The sequence below is a fragment of the Lasioglossum baleicum genome, chromosome 6 (genome assembly GCF_051020765.1).
Source record: "Lasioglossum baleicum chromosome 6, iyLasBale1, whole genome shotgun sequence".
NCBI lineage: Eukaryota > Metazoa > Arthropoda > Insecta > Hymenoptera > Halictidae > Lasioglossum > Lasioglossum baleicum.
In genome coordinates, this window is record NC_134934.1 from 12,593,665 (window position 1) to 12,609,230 (window position 15,566).

Consider the following 15,566-nt stretch of genomic DNA (forward strand, 5'->3'; position numbering starts at 1 on the left):
TTAAGAATGTGCAAAATTAATTTTTCTCAGGGAGAAAATCATTGAACAATTCTGTACTGCATTTAATCCATTTTCGTTTTAAATGACAGGAGAAGTTTCATCAAAATCTGGGTCACGACTTCTCCAAAAGGTGTCCTCCAGAGTCCAGTATCATCCAACCGGACGGAGGTTTGACAAAGACTGCAATTAGGGGATAGCGACGGCACAATACCACCCGAAACTGTAATATTAATAGCGGACACGACTTTTAGATGCATTATAGAGGTTACGGAAGCCCATTGCGGCGATCATTCGTCCGGCCATTGTGGTCCTCGCAGTGGGAGCGCGTTTACACGGTCTATCGTTTGGTTCCGAAGCTGAAATTTTTATGGTGGCGGGTTCCTTTGTGCCCCACCGACGTCGTTCTACTATGTAGCTCGTGTTCCTGCTTCACGGTAGCTACATACATCGGTAGCCGACGGTATTTACCTACTTACGCGGTCGCAGCCACACACGTGGCGCGATGTGTGTGCATGCGCTGTCCGGGCATAATGCTCGAGAAATATGAGCTCACGACCCCCGGCCATACGGATTCTGATGATGAGAACGAAATGAGGCTGACCGAGGTAGCAGCGTCCGGAGGAGATCGTAGAGTGATTCATCGGCGGGCAGCCCGGGGATTAAAAATTGCCCCGTGTCGGAGGTCGATGGTATTTTACCTTGAAAATCGAGCGGTTGCCCCCATTTGCTGGTCCTTAGGGTTATGACTATCTTTCCGCGTCGCCTGCTCGAGAGACCGTCGAAATTTAGGGGACAGCGGTGAATTTATACTAGAGAGGAGCAGGGGTGCATTACAAGTGGCGCATTGCATCCTTGCGGCTACTTACTCTTTTGTAATTGATATAATTAGTAATATTAGAAGAATTTTTCTTTCGCGCGAAATATGATGAGTCAAATTAGGATCTGGTCTAAGCAATTTGTAAGAAGATCGTCAGAAACCATTTTAACCTCCCATCGCATATTAATTCGTGACTGCAGCATAACGGAACTGAGAAGTTGGGAAATTGCTGTTCCATGCTAACAACAGCGCATGCAATAGAACGTTACATAAAGTGATGTTTTCGATTTTTCTGGGAAGATATCGATAGTAATATTTTCCCGTGGCCGCTGGCCGTTCCCAGTTCGCGGATTTGAATGAAAATCCAGTTGCATAAACTAGCAGCGTCGTGATTACAGGATCGCTCCCGAGGACCATCAATCGCGACACGGGAGAGCAACGCCGCGCCGCGGGAAATAAAAACATTCGTGAAGCGGCGTCCGCTTGCTTCGCGAGCATCATACAATTATTCTATGCTGGTTACCATACAATGCTTACTTAAAGTCAGAGATTTCGTCGCGCGATTTCTAAGAGCCACCAGCAAAATGGCTTCATCGGCCGGCCGCTTTGCATACGGCTCCGTTCCGACTCCTTCACCGACAGACCGCTCGAGAAACTCTTTTCCGACCCTGTACAATAAACAGCGAAATGTTTCCAGTAAAATTACACTTTCCTTCCCATCTACACGCTGGTATTTTTATTTCAATCCTGAAAGACTCACAGATATTTTACATTAACATTACAAATATTGTGCTGGATTGATATGTGGATGGGTTTGATCATAATTATTGTCAACATTATCAAGATTCAACAACTGTCTATTGGGTATCGGTAGCTTCACATTAGTGACCATGACACAACAGCAGAAAACGATATAATAGGAGATGAGGAAGAAAAATAATCAAGAGATTCATTGCCAATAAATCGCAACTTTCGAACACCCTTCCAAGCCCAAAACCGCACAGAACAATGCCAATAAACGAGAGAACTAAAAGTGTGATCACTTTACCAAGCATACAGCAGCAGGAAGTCCCATAAAACGGATTTTCTCCGGCATCGTCCAATTTGTTCCGAATAAAAAAGCCCCTGGACGGCGTCGTTCCTCCTGGAAAGGCTGGCAGTTAGAAAACGCAAAGAAAACAGCTTCTCGTCGCTCGTCCCGCGATTTTTTCTCCGCAATTACACACCTCATAAACCTCTCCTCGCGGCCGTTTCATTCGCGGTCCCGTGTTTATCGTTGCTAGTGGCGCGATCGCCTCGCCGTCCAATAATAATACCATCGGGCGTCCATAATCCGTCGTATCATGACGTTTGCTCGGTGTGTCTGGGCTTTTGTGTCGGAGGATCCTGCGCAATCCGATGGCGGTGGGTAACTCACTGTCGGGGCCCGGTGTCACGGGCAACACAGGTGCACAATGCGCGCGAGAAGAGTCCCGTACGGTAGACTACTTAAAATGCATTGGCAATAAGCCACGTCGCGTTACGCGTCGGCTGCGAGTTGTCTATGGTCCCGGCCACTCAGGGACCGTGGCTTAAAAGTCCTCGTCTAGTCGCATAAGCCAGAGGAGCCCGATGTGCACCGCGGTTTCCGCTGCAGGATGCACCACCGAGCTGCAGTCCTTCGTCAAGCAGAAAGAAAAGCGGAGATGAGAGTCGAGAGAACGAGGTCCGAGAACGGGCGACACGAGGATTGCGTGAAAACTCAGAAAGAGGGAGGCTAAATGGCTCTCGCCGATGCGTTTCCGTTTACGACAACCCTCGGACAGGGTTACCGGACCCTCGCAACCACGCAGTAAATAATACCATGCGTAATTAGGATTGTCGCGTGTGGTATACGGCCGAACATGCCGGTTTTCTATGTAGTAGCTCTCGCTCACCGGGCTCTGTCTAGTCACGGACGGATCGATTTCACGTTTCTTGCGCGATAGCTCGCTTATTTAATGGCCCCCCGGGCTCCTAAGAACCTATCGTTCCGTTAATTACCTTGAGAATTGTACTAATCGTGCGCCGTGGGCGTCATATGCCACCAGACGCCCTGTGGAGTATTGGGATACCGAAGGCGGTAAAAGATGCTTTATGATTGAATTCGCGTATTTGTTCTTCGGGCATTAATTGGAACGCGTGGTTGCAGTCTTGGTGGGCGAGAATGGTCTATACAATTTGTTATGCCTATTTGACATCGTATCGATTTTATTTACAATCTGGATCGATGTTATTTCAACGCTACTTAACAAGCCCGTTGTAATTGATTTGAATATTATCTTATTTTTACTTATACAACTGAAATCGGCTGCTCACCATTGGCCCGTGGGAACGTGGATTCCGTTCCGAAGTTTCGAAACAGAAATCTACAATTCTATCCAGCAGGATTCCGATGGGTCAGGATCTCTGGGGAAGCGACGCGGCACTTTTTGCCAGGTCCATTAACCCAGACCGGTGCGCGGCGCGTCGGCAGGTTCGTCGTTCTAATTTTCATACGGTCAGGTTTGGAGCGCGAGGTCGACGCGTGTTGGGTCGAAGACCCCACGGCTCTCTGGCTCGGTAATTAATTGGGAACAGTATTAAAATGATCGGCCTATCGTTCTTCCTCGTCCATAAATACCTCGTCTTGCCACGGTTGCCGGGTTGGAGCAAGAACGCGACGTTCCCTCGCCGCTGACAGCCACTTTTTAATCCTGTCCTTTTTTCCAGCCGTCGATAATTCATGAACTCTTATTTCGCTTGGCTATTTGGAGATTTCGAACTTTCGTACAGCTTCAGTGTCCAGGCTTTCGGGTGCAAACCTTGTCCTTTTGGAATTTTTTCCAAGGCTCATTTTGACGATAAAAGCATGAAACTTACTACTCGCAATACTTGCAGAACATTGGTGAAATAATTGCAAAATGACGCAAAAGCTACGAAGTTTAACAGCCACAAATGCCTCGGTAATAAAAACTGTACTGGCTGGTTAATTAAAAATCTTCTCCAAGAATCGTGAACGCTCATCGGACACCATGATGGCGGTGATCTACGTTCGATACTGGATCCAAGGTCGATCGGGGGAGGGAATGGACATCCGGACGTCTCAGGATTCATCCGATACGTCCCTCCCCATCATTCTCTTGTTGCACTACCGTGGTACGCGGGCGAAACGGTGTTGGAGATATCGCGAGAGCTCGTTCGAGAGCGAACGAGGTGGTTGAAACGTAATACTGGTAACGAGTACCTAATTCAAGCACGCCCGCGTCATAAGTCCGGCAAAGCACGCTGTAAGTTGCCCCCGCTAGTCGTAATGGTGTTTATGGGCAATTCTCGGCTGACCGTGGTGCTGGTAGCAAACGGCGAGCTCGCGTCTCGATCCGCTTGTTCCGGAAACGTATCGACGATGTTCTACGACTGGAATTCTACTTTTTCCTGCGAATTCGTAGCTGGATCGATCGTGCCATTTCTACCGGGCGCGATGATCATCATTCTGGCTTGTAAAAAGCGATTCTTTCCAGGAAATGAAGTGGAATCGTGCGCACGAAATAATTCCGTCTCGATCCCCGAGGATCAGGGTCGAAACTCGCTCGGCGAGTTCTCACTCCCGTTCGCGCGCTCGTAAAGCTCGTCCATTTGAATATGAATAAAGTGCGTCGGTTCGGTCTGGTACACGCACATCTCCGGCAATCTGAGCTGCTACGCTCGGCCGAACTCAGGAGTGTTTTACGCGCACGCATTTATGGATTGTTTAATGGCGGCCGCCTACAAATTAGACGAGCGGTAAATCAGCGATCGAGCGGACCACACTCGCGCTCCGGTACAATGCGCAGGGGCCCACGGTGGGCCCGTGGTGCGGGCATTGTTGCGGTCCCGGACGTTACGCCTTGGCCAATAAAATATTGGGTGCACGCGCACGTCCGCGAAAGGCGAAAGCGACAGACCTCTTCGAGGATTATATTCGTGGTCCTTCCTCGCCGAGGAGAAAAGCCCGGCTCGCTCGTATATCAAACATACCAGCGGATAAAATACGTCCCGGGATAGGAATAATGAGCCGTCGCGTGGAAACGCGTGAGAAAACTCGTCGACCACCATTGTACCCGGCTATGGTAAAACCGGGGACGGAAAAAACCCGGAACGCTATAGCCGGCGCAAAATCAACTGGCTTCGAGAGGCCATCTCCTCCCCTCCTCACCTTCGGATAATGAGATTTCGGTCTGTAAATAATTCTGGATTGCTAGAATAATTTTTTCGAGACTGGTAAACCCTCCATTTTAGTTCATGAAAAATCTAAGTCTTAAACATAAGTACAGTCGTAAACACGGTACATAAAATAAATACCAGAGAGTTGCAATGTGTTATGAAAACCCCGTGATCAATATGTTGAAGCATTCAATGTTGCAAACATCGCAAATTCGTACTAGGATTTCAGTTACGAAAGTAACCTCCGCAGCCAATCAATTTCTGTACGACCATGCTCTCCTAATAACATTACAGACTCATTGTAAAAGTACATAGCACACCTACCTATATGTCTCTTGCAAACGCATAATGTAAACAAAAGTCGATTCGACATGAAATCCATCAGTTCCGAAACCGATCAATTTCTACACGTTTATAATCTCCTAATAATATTGCAGATTAATTGTAAAACAAATGTTCCAATTGCACAATATCTTGTAAATGTGGCAGTTTGTTAGGAAAAATCGAGAACGCGGGTGGAGAATCGATTTTCCCTCGCCGAGAAAATCGGCAACGGTTAGGCCAGCGGATTATGATCGGACTATAGCCAGGTAAGAGGGTCGCTTCTCCGCGGATTTTCCCATAATGTCAGTGGGTTATCCGCGGCCGTGTTTTCTAAAGAGGACGCGTAACGCGCGGAAATCGTGATTCGCGGCCGATTATCGATGCACCGTCTCGGTAACCGCGGCGCGGCGTACGTGCATTTCGTCCGACTTTCTCACGCTGACTATTGTCATCATAATGCTGCACGGCCCCGGCTCGTGAATTACTTATGATTTTTCCGGGAATCTCGCCGATCTTCTGGCGAGTGGGTATCTGCGATCGTTTTCTACTCGCGCGAGACTATATCTGCTCGCGACTTTCATATTAAAACTGCATCGGTGCATTTCTCGAGGATCGTTCGATAGAGATCAAGAAAGCGGAGACTTCGCCAGAATCTGCATAATCGTCCGCGAGGAGGATCGGTTCCTGTTCAAGGCCTCGGCTCCCCCGGCGACTACGTTCCGCTGCATTGTTGCGCTACGTTCGAAAACTGCGCCGATCGCGGATGCGACTTTTACTTCGCGAAGAGCTGTTCGCGGTGAATCGGTGCACTGCAAACCGATCGTCCTCTTCGTTGCCAAGGAAAACCGCGCGGATCGGTCGAAGGCTGTTCGCAAGGAAACTTTCGAACGCAATGGCAACCGGCAGCTACGCCGGCATAATACGCGCGGCGAGTCATACGAAGCATTAAAAGACACACCGTGCGCACGAATAGTGATTACTGCGAGGCTGCTCGCAGCTATGGCTGTGCAGGTTGATTATCTCACCTGTCCGGACTCTTTTACTCTCGCTGCTGCTGCTATAATAGGTTCCTCGTCCCCGTGGTCTACCGCTGCCGCCACTCGCTACGCGATTATGTTTCTTGCTCCCCTATATCCTTGCCCCCACCCCACCGCCCACATACCACTATACTTCTTTCGTACCAACGTTTTACTACCTTTTTCCAGGCCGGTCGCAGAATAATACGTGCTGCCGATGGAACGGTCTTAACCGACACACTCGACCATTATTATTAGAACCCTAACTCGGTCGAAGATCAACTGTGAAGAAGATATGTGTAATCTTCAGTGATCGGTAGAGGTCGTAGAGGGTAGTTGCACGGCCAGGTGATATACCCCGGTGAACGGTATAATTTTTGACTTTTTGCTGGCGGGACCAGTTAACTGAGTAATTTGATTTTATAAGGAGTTTGACAACTTGCTCTGCTAGATGGGTTTTCTGGGGAGGCGGGGTTGGTGAATACATATAATTTATGTTCGTCCTTGGCAATTTGTTTGGAAATATTTACGAATAAAATTGAGATTGTCCTTTTTTAGTGTCACATTTATTTTGACCCAAGTTAATATTGTGCATCATCTCGTTTGAGATTTAAAATGTTTAATTTAAAAAAAATGGTATTGAAAACGTGAAACACAGGAACGAAATGTGAGTGGAACCACCCCACCGGAGTGTCTCGGGGCTCATTCGCCGGCTATTAAAATCGAATAAAGTTAAATAACCAGTCGCGAGTGGCCAATCGAGTCCGATCCGTCAGCATCTCCGGTAGTTCCGTGGCACGAAACCAATTTGAGCCGTCGAGGGAGGTTGTATCGAATCGCTGAAAGAACCCACGCGGCCGTATAGAAAACTCCATTAGACGTTAGATCGTTCTTCGTCTCGCGGGTCGTGTGTGCATCGGCTTGGCTGCCGGTTGCATCGCGTTGCGAAGCGAGACGAGAAGAGAAGAGAGTCGGGCCCGACGTAGGGGGACGGGGGCAGGAGTTTTGCGGCGGCAGCAACCGCGGTGCCAGTGAGCAGAAGAACAGTCGCTTTTTTGTCCAAGTCAATATATCAGCGCGGGGGCCATGTCTAACGGGTAATGCACTGCTCGATCCCTCCTGCACGACGAAAGGAAGCTGCTGCGGCTGCAGCCTCTGCACCGTTGCTATTGCCGGTGCTGCTGTTACTGCTGTGGAACGCTCCGGGCAGTCGAGCGATTGTCGTTGTCAGAGAAGAAAACTACTTCATTTTCCACGTTAGCCCTCCGGTACTAGCGGAACCACAATGGCTCTCGCGATTGGAATACCCTAGCCGCCGGAGTTCTCACCTGGAGGTCAAAAATCATTGCCGGTATTGCAGCTTGGGCACCTCCCTGCGAACAACCCGGTGATACAGGATGAACAGGATGATTACTTCTAGGGGATGGTTGTAACTAGTTTGCGAATTATTACAAAAGAATGTTCTGCATCGGTCGTGGGAAGCAGGAGTCAAATGATTCGTGCAATACGGTGGTCAGCAAATGGTGGTACAATCTGAAATTTAGTGATTCTGCATAAAAAGAAATATAAGTCGAAAAAATAAAAGAAATTTATTTTCAAGGAAACCGAGTTTGAAAATTCGGTGGACAGGCGTGCGAAGCACGCGACCTTGACGGATCCTCAAAATCGATTTTCTCGAAAAAATTTGTATTCTATATTTTTCACTTACTTTTCAACGTGGAATCACTCCTCTTCTGGTTGTACTACCAGTTACTGGCCACCTTGTAGAATGAGCGACGGAAAGAGCCGATCCTGAAGCAAGTCCCACCGCGAGGCTTCACCCCGCGCATCCTAGTCCGCGTCACCATCGAACACTCGTCGTTCAATTAGCCTCGCATTCCGGCAACGACAGATGTTGCTACCACCCGCGGCGCGGCACAGTGAATTTGATCGAAGGAATATGGATACGGTCTTGGTATCGGTGTTAAAGGTTTCACGCGGTGCGGTGCGACGAGCGGAATCGTCGAACGCGCTTGTCTCCGCTCGTCTGCGTTTGTCTCCGCTCCGCGAGTCCGGCTCGCCGTGAAATATCAAATTCAGCGAAGCAATTAATTACACAGTTGCGTAACAACGCGTAATGCCAGTTTACGGCGATCGGCGTCGCGTCCGACATGCATAATGCATGACAATTTCGCTGCGGCGCAAAGCTTTTTGATTTAAACGACCGGCAGAATCATTAAGCGCATGCGGCCATACCGCTGTTGTCTATCGATCGGTAGCTAGACGCCGCTCGATCCACTATGACCGTCTCTCAAGCTCTGACATCGACTCGATTAGCATCTGGCGACCGACAGCTCGACGACTTATTGTCACATCGCTTCCGGGGTGACACTAGAGGTTTTTTCTATGGACGCCCACTGGCTTACCTAATCCGGCGAGAAGTGATTGTTCGGACAGATCGAAGGCGGAACTTGCTACCAATTTCTTCTTGGATAGTTTCGACTCTGCGTTCATCTTTGTCCACGTTGAAACGACAAGGAGTAACTTCTTGTTGCCTCTTGTTACTGCATACTCCTAGACGTGGCCAAGAAATAGCAAAAATTTGCTTCTTTAAAATTCTTCAAAATTCTTTTCATCCTGTAATAGTTGTGTGAATTTTATCTAAAGTTCTTCGCATATGATCGTGCTCGACATAGCGAGGCAAAAAGAGAAGCAACGTTCTATTACATCCTAAGTCCCCACTCATTTGAAACTATGCCATTCATTCCCCTAAAAAAGCGCTTCTGATTTATGCACTATTCGAAAACGAATTTTCGGAACAAACTAATATTTGAGCGCGCTTCAATATAGTATTACGTTCGAACACAGCTGTCACGTGCAAATTGCTTTCTCGATTTATGACACCTGCGGACTTACGACACACAAGAAGACGTTTTCCTCGAGACAAAAGACATTTATACAAAAAACAATCTTTCACCAAACGAAACGAACCTCGTGGTTGTCCCGGTTTCCATAAAACCGGCCGGGAAAAATGTCGATTTGCATAACGATCCCGGTTAATTATCCGCTGGCAGCATGACGTAACTTTCTCCCGGGGAATATAAGAATATTCAATTTTCCAGCGTTAAAGGTGTCCTGTTCTTTAAAGATCGAGTATCGATCAGCTAATCCCCGGTCATCTTTCACCCACGAGGCTGTTTTCACTCGTTGGATGCGTTCTTTCTTCTCTTTTCCCTCTGGGGTCTCTGTCGTTCCCCGTTGATTTACGATCGCGCCGATGGGTATCCGCGGGTTCGCGCGAAAGTCACCGCGCGGAAGGTATCGCCATTTTCTTATCGCGAGCGAACGAGCCGCGAACTATAGCCTCTTCCTACTGGCATGCTCGGGTAAGTAGCGTCGGCCGTGCAGCTCGCGCCGTAGGCCTTCGCCGCCTCAAAATTACCGGCACGCCGTTATGAAAATGATAATTTACTGTGACGGGGCCCTCCGGGCTGTGTATCTGGTTCACGCGGAACGCGCGGATACCCGGCTACCGTGTACCCGCGCTACCCGCTTCCTCGAGATCAAACCGATAGTTACTTACTAGCCGCAGACCCGCCGCTCGTAAACAATACCCTGACACCTTCGGCGAACATGAAAAATGGAATTTACGATGAGGAAACTGAAACTCTTCTCGAAAACATTCTAATAAATTATTGAACTGTTTAAGAGAATCGGCCACACAATATTCACACACGAACACACGATGTCGAAGAAAACGTCGAACAAATGCAACAGTTGCAATGTCACATCGATTTCGATGATATTTTTAACCGACTTCGAAAAAGAAGGAGGTTACTCAATTCGATCTGTATGTGCCTTTTTACGTTTTTTTTTCTATGTATGTTCACCGATTACTCCGAGATGGATGGACCAATCAGGACGAAACCTTCTGCATTTTGTAGGGTATGTCTCCTGATTGGTCCCTTGAAAACAAATTTTGCATTTTTTCATCCTTTGCGGTTTTTATTGCAAATTACCAATAAGACCGAAAAATCATCCTACGGTGTTCTACAAATTCTGTTCGTTCTACTACAAAGCGTAAAATAAAAAAATTGTATAAAAAAAAATTAAACTGTCTCCTAAAAAACGCACTAAAAAATGCACTAAAAAGTATGAAATAATTTCCATTTAATTTATGTGAATACGCACGATCTGAAATACAATACAATCTTTTCGAAGGCGACGCAAAATTGAAAATTTTCGACACTGGAAATTACGAAAATCCGTAAATTCTTCTACATGCTTTCACATATTAATGTATCTTCTCTTCTCACGTGCTGATTTCCAAGTTCACCATATTCCAATGAAATCATAATCAGCAAAATCTGTCATTTGGAACATTTTCAATTTTCCCCGCCTCCGAAAAGATTGTATTGTATTTAAGTTCGTGTGTATTCACATAAATGAAATGGAAATTATTTCATACCTTTTAGTGCGTTTTTTCGAAGTTGGTTTAATTTTTTTATAAAATTGTTTTTTATAGACCTACGAGAGGCATATTTGAAATTTTCTTTACGGGCTCGAATAGAAATCTCCGAACTCCGGTCGGCCAAGGTGGCAACCGTCGACGCTACAAAATGTGTTTGTCTTACATAAAGATCCGTCTGTCTACTGATTAAAAGATGTAAAGAACGCGACGATCGGTCCGCATTTGGATGGTTTCGGACCGCCGAGAGAGAAGGCAAGGTGAGAGACCCCATGAATAAAGAGATATCTCTCCTCCTGGCAACAGGCGGTAACGTCTAAATTAAATGTTTCTGGATCGACGAGCCGCGGATTCAACGTGTCATGGGCCGCTCTTAATCTGGATTTAACGGCGAGGTCTCCGGCGTGAGGCCACCTTGCGGTGCCTGACCGTTTCAATAGAGCTTAATTGGCGAATACCGTGCCTCTGTGTGCGCCCCGTACATGTATGTATAGAGACCGCATAGAGAACGCTCGCGCGAGAAGAAGAAGAGTGGGTACGGTAAGGGGGGAATCGGGGGGCGAATGAAAACGTGCGCCGCGAAGGCCTTCGGAGGCCTTCCTCTTCATCCTTCTTCCAGCTGTGACTCTCTTAGGTCTCCTCTCGGTTCCTCCGACGCGACGTTGCCACCCCCTCACCGCCGAGCCGGGACAGATGAGAGCGAGAATGACTTCGCCGATTCTTCCGCGCGTTTTAGTTATTCATGGTATAATAATGACGATAACGATAATAACAACGGTAATGATTACGTACCTAAGACTGGCTCTAACGAACGCGCTGTGGGAACCGAGCGGAACGCTTATCGGCGAGCCTAATCGGCACCGTCGGGAAGAAATGTTTGTTATTAATTAGCGCCGGGCTTCGACCGATGTGAAATCATCGGGGACTCTTCGACTGAAATCTCGACGGCAGAACTTTTCGGATGATTCGCTGTGTTCGATGGATTGTGGAAAATATGTACGAAGACAGCGGATTTTATAATTTTTTTACAGAATTAGACAGATGAAATTCCAAATAGCCATTTACATTACAACATAATTACATTCCGTTTCTGTTTGTTGCAATCGATCCATACAAATTTTATTTTGCTTAAAAATCCACAGTCTATTTATGACACCTATTCAGACAATCACAGCCCGATGAACTTTTGCAAACTGATACACAAGGGTACAATTCCTCGTTCCTCCGCAAGAAAGCTGACAAAAAGCTCTGGGCATCGACTGACGGTTTCTTTTTGATGACGCCTGGTAAGCGATTCTTTTCCTCGGGGAATTCTTTCCGTGGAGAAAATGCAGTCGAATAGGGGACGTCCTCCGCAGAAACCGGGAGATTACATGTTGCCGTTGACTCGATGACTCGCGCAAGTCCCTCGATAGCGTGTCGGCCATCAAGATTTTATCGTGGCCGCCGGTACACTATGATCCTTCCTCGGCGCGTCCGTTAATTATCGCGGCTACCAGAAATTGTATGAGCGCGGCACGCTGCGGAATACATAGCCGGCGCGGTGTGGCGCGGTGGTGCTCGCACCTTGACGAATCCAATCACCGGGGGATTCCACGAACGATTCTACGACGTTCAATAAGCGTTACCTTGCCGGTCTCGTGTAAATGAAGGGAGCCTGGACCGGGGACAATGAGCGGCGAGCCGGCGAACAAGGGCGAGGAAAGTGGTTCGCGGTCGTCGGAAGATTACGATCCTCGAGGCTCGTTGGCTGGCTGTAAGGCGACTGGGATACCTCTGGCGCTGCTCATCCACCCACTTGTCCCTTTCGATGTGTTTATTCAATGATAACAAATTACCGAACGAATCTTGTGCAGTCATACTCTATAATTGCGACTACCGGCCACTGCGATTGCGCCTGAGCTGCGGTACGGTGCGGTGGTTGCCGAGATGCTGGGTCCCTCGCCTCGGGATGAATCGTCCCGAGGAGGTTTAGGATCCGCGAGAAAGTCGAAGGTGAAAAAGCTGCGGCAATAACAGGGGGCCACGGCATGGAGCGACGCGTGTAAGAGAGTCAAAGGAGCGCTAAAGAGTATGTCTCGCGCCTCGAAAGTATTCATCCTATTTCTATCGCGCTGGTGATTATATTGCCCGAGAGCCTCCTCCGGCTTTTTTTCCTCGCCCCGTTCTCTTTCTCCCTCTCTCTGTCTCTTCTCTCTTCTTGCGTCGTCGTCGTCGTTGTCGTCGTAACGTGGAATTATTCTGCGTGCCGCGACCGAGGGCCGTTAACCTTTAACAGTGGAAAGAGCCTCGGCCGCCGATAATTCACACCGCCGATGCGTACGCTCGATATGATTAGCGACCACGATGTAATTGCCGGACCACTGGCTGTCCACGCTGTTCCGCGATCACAGAAAAATCCACCGGGGCCATTATAGTCGAGATCTCTGCGCTCCGCGCACGGATTCTGTACCTTCAACCGGTGCTTGCTTTTCTTGTCTGAGCGGTTATTTTCGTTTGATGAAAAGTCTCGCTGGGAAGCAGACACAGAAGAGAGATTGATGAAAAGGGTAGCTTTTCGTGGCGGCTACCTTAAATGAACCAGCCTGTATAATTCGTTTAAAATTAGTTCAAAAACAGATACAAGAATATTCTCTAGCCAATTATTTCTAGAAGTTAATACTGGGTCATGAATGTATATTCACAATCTCAATAATGGAAAATCAGTTTGAAGCCTGTTGTTTTGATCAGCCCTGTAGTTCCAGTGTTAACAGAGAAGACGAACAGTTCCGATCAATCGCCAGACATCTAAATGCAACCGTACAAAGAGTTGAATGAAACCCTTCAGTGGTGTCTCTCGTGACCCTAAAATTTTCTGCACACCGATTTCCCTATCGTCTGTGCTAGATAATTATGTACGAATGCGGAATTTCTTTAATTTCTTTCGAACGCTTCGGAGCTACAGAATCGAGCTACACACCTGGAAGTATCCAATTAAAGTACAGAATTTTTCGGAAGATTCCATTGCGACACTTTACAAAGTCAGTAAGTAGCTAAACTTTTCAAGAAAACGGAGTCGGACAGTCAGGAAGGGCGGAACCGTTCCTCCGTTTCTCCGCGTGTCGACTGTCTCGGGCGTCTGCACACGTCCCGTCACACGTCAATCAAAGGAATAGCAAACTGCCGGTGGCCCATAAAGCATGAGTTCCGAGGAGGTGTCTCTGAAAAAGTCGATAGTTGCGCGGAAGTGTAACGCGGCTGCGGCACGTACACGCGTTTCGCGAGCAGGGTGATGCCGGGGCAAGGTCTGGGGTAAGCCGGCTGAGTCTCACGGCCTCTGAACTCGGACTCGTCATAACTGCAAATGGAATGAATACCTGGCTACCCGCCTATAGTGGTAGCCACCGGTGGCCATTGCCGGTAGATGGTTACTGGCATTTACGGCACTAACCCACTGAATGCAAGCTCTAAGATTGGCTCGCGATATTAAGCGCGGTGTATGTGTACATGCACGGACCCATCCAAAGGCAGTTGCGTGGAGAAACGGAGAGATAGAGAAAGAGAGAGGTGCACAGGTGTGTGAGAGAGAGAGAGAGAGAGAGAGAGAGATGGTAGAAGCAAGGTACACAAGCACGCACACACGTCTAGCCGCGTACCACGGTAGGTAGGAACCCGGAGAGTCCCCGGAGCAACGAATTACGGGATGACCCGACGACCAGGACGATGACGACGACGAAGACAACGGAAGGGGACGATGATCGGCGCGCGTGTGTCTACGTGTACGCGGCCAAGAAGATCAGGGAAGCAAGGTGCGAAGGTGGCATCGACTCGAGCACCTGCTACCGTCATTATCATCAGGCCGCCACTATTGCCGCACCGCGCGCCGTGCCGGTTCAGAAAACACGGGGAGCACGGAGACGAGATTCGAGTCTAATTTCCGCCTACGGGCGCAATCCGCTCTCGTTGCTCGTCTCTGGCATAATCCGATTTACTGTACCACCGCTCGCGAGCCAGCTAAGATCATTACTATGGCCTCTGAGTGACGAGTCTTCTACCGCCGGCTGAGAGACCTGCTCCGTAACTTCCGGTTCGCTCCGAGGAGGGCTTCGGCGTTGGAATTCTGTTAATGATTGACTAAATTAGCGAGCCGCCTCTTGCCGGGGCAATCTGCCGCCAGAAAGACGCTGCGGAATTATATTTTTATTCACAGTTCAACGCATCTCTGCTACGGTTGTGATCCTCTTGCAGTACAAATCGTACTTTTTCATATACCGCCCGTCGGATGTAATAATGGAAAATGATTAAAAAAATTTTAGTACAAGATTTTTAAAAAATACAGTCTTGAAGGGATTCAGGATTAGCTATGGATAATTTCAGTATCATTCAGTATAATTTTACTAGTTTCGAAATGGCTTCCCGGTAGACAGAATTTTTATATTTTTTTGAGCATTGATTTCAAGAAATAAAAGATGCAGAGTGCTTACAAGGAAATATGATCGACGAATTCATTTCGTGAGACGGCTATTTTGAATCTCGTTACACGTAAGCAGTGTTTAGATAGCCAGGAACCTCTAGCATTTCCAGTTTCCCGTTTAGTTCCAGTTTATATACTGTTACGAGCGTGGAGCGTGCAACAGGAAAGAATGAGCGGGGAAAGGTATAGCTCGATACAATCATACATTTGGCGTTCCGTGAAGGCTCGACGGTACATGGAAACGAGACCTCACCGCGGGCAGGGCATTATCGCACGAAGACCGGCAGGAGAATCGCGAGAATTCGAGCG

The 15,566-nt window shown here is 48.0% G+C and overlaps 1 long non-coding RNA gene across 1 annotated transcript; it reads right to left on the reverse strand.

The window, feature by feature from the left end:
- Positions 1–6,508: 6,508 nt before the first annotated feature.
- LOC143209530 (uncharacterized) lies at positions 6,509–8,906 on the reverse strand. Its single transcript, XR_013009105.1, has 3 exons — positions 8,066–8,906; positions 7,810–7,890; positions 6,509–7,730 (listed from the first exon to the last, which is right to left on the reverse strand). It is a non-coding gene; the product is annotated as an uncharacterized LOC143209530 (long non-coding RNA).
- Between the last annotated feature and the right edge of the window lie 6,660 nt (positions 8,907–15,566).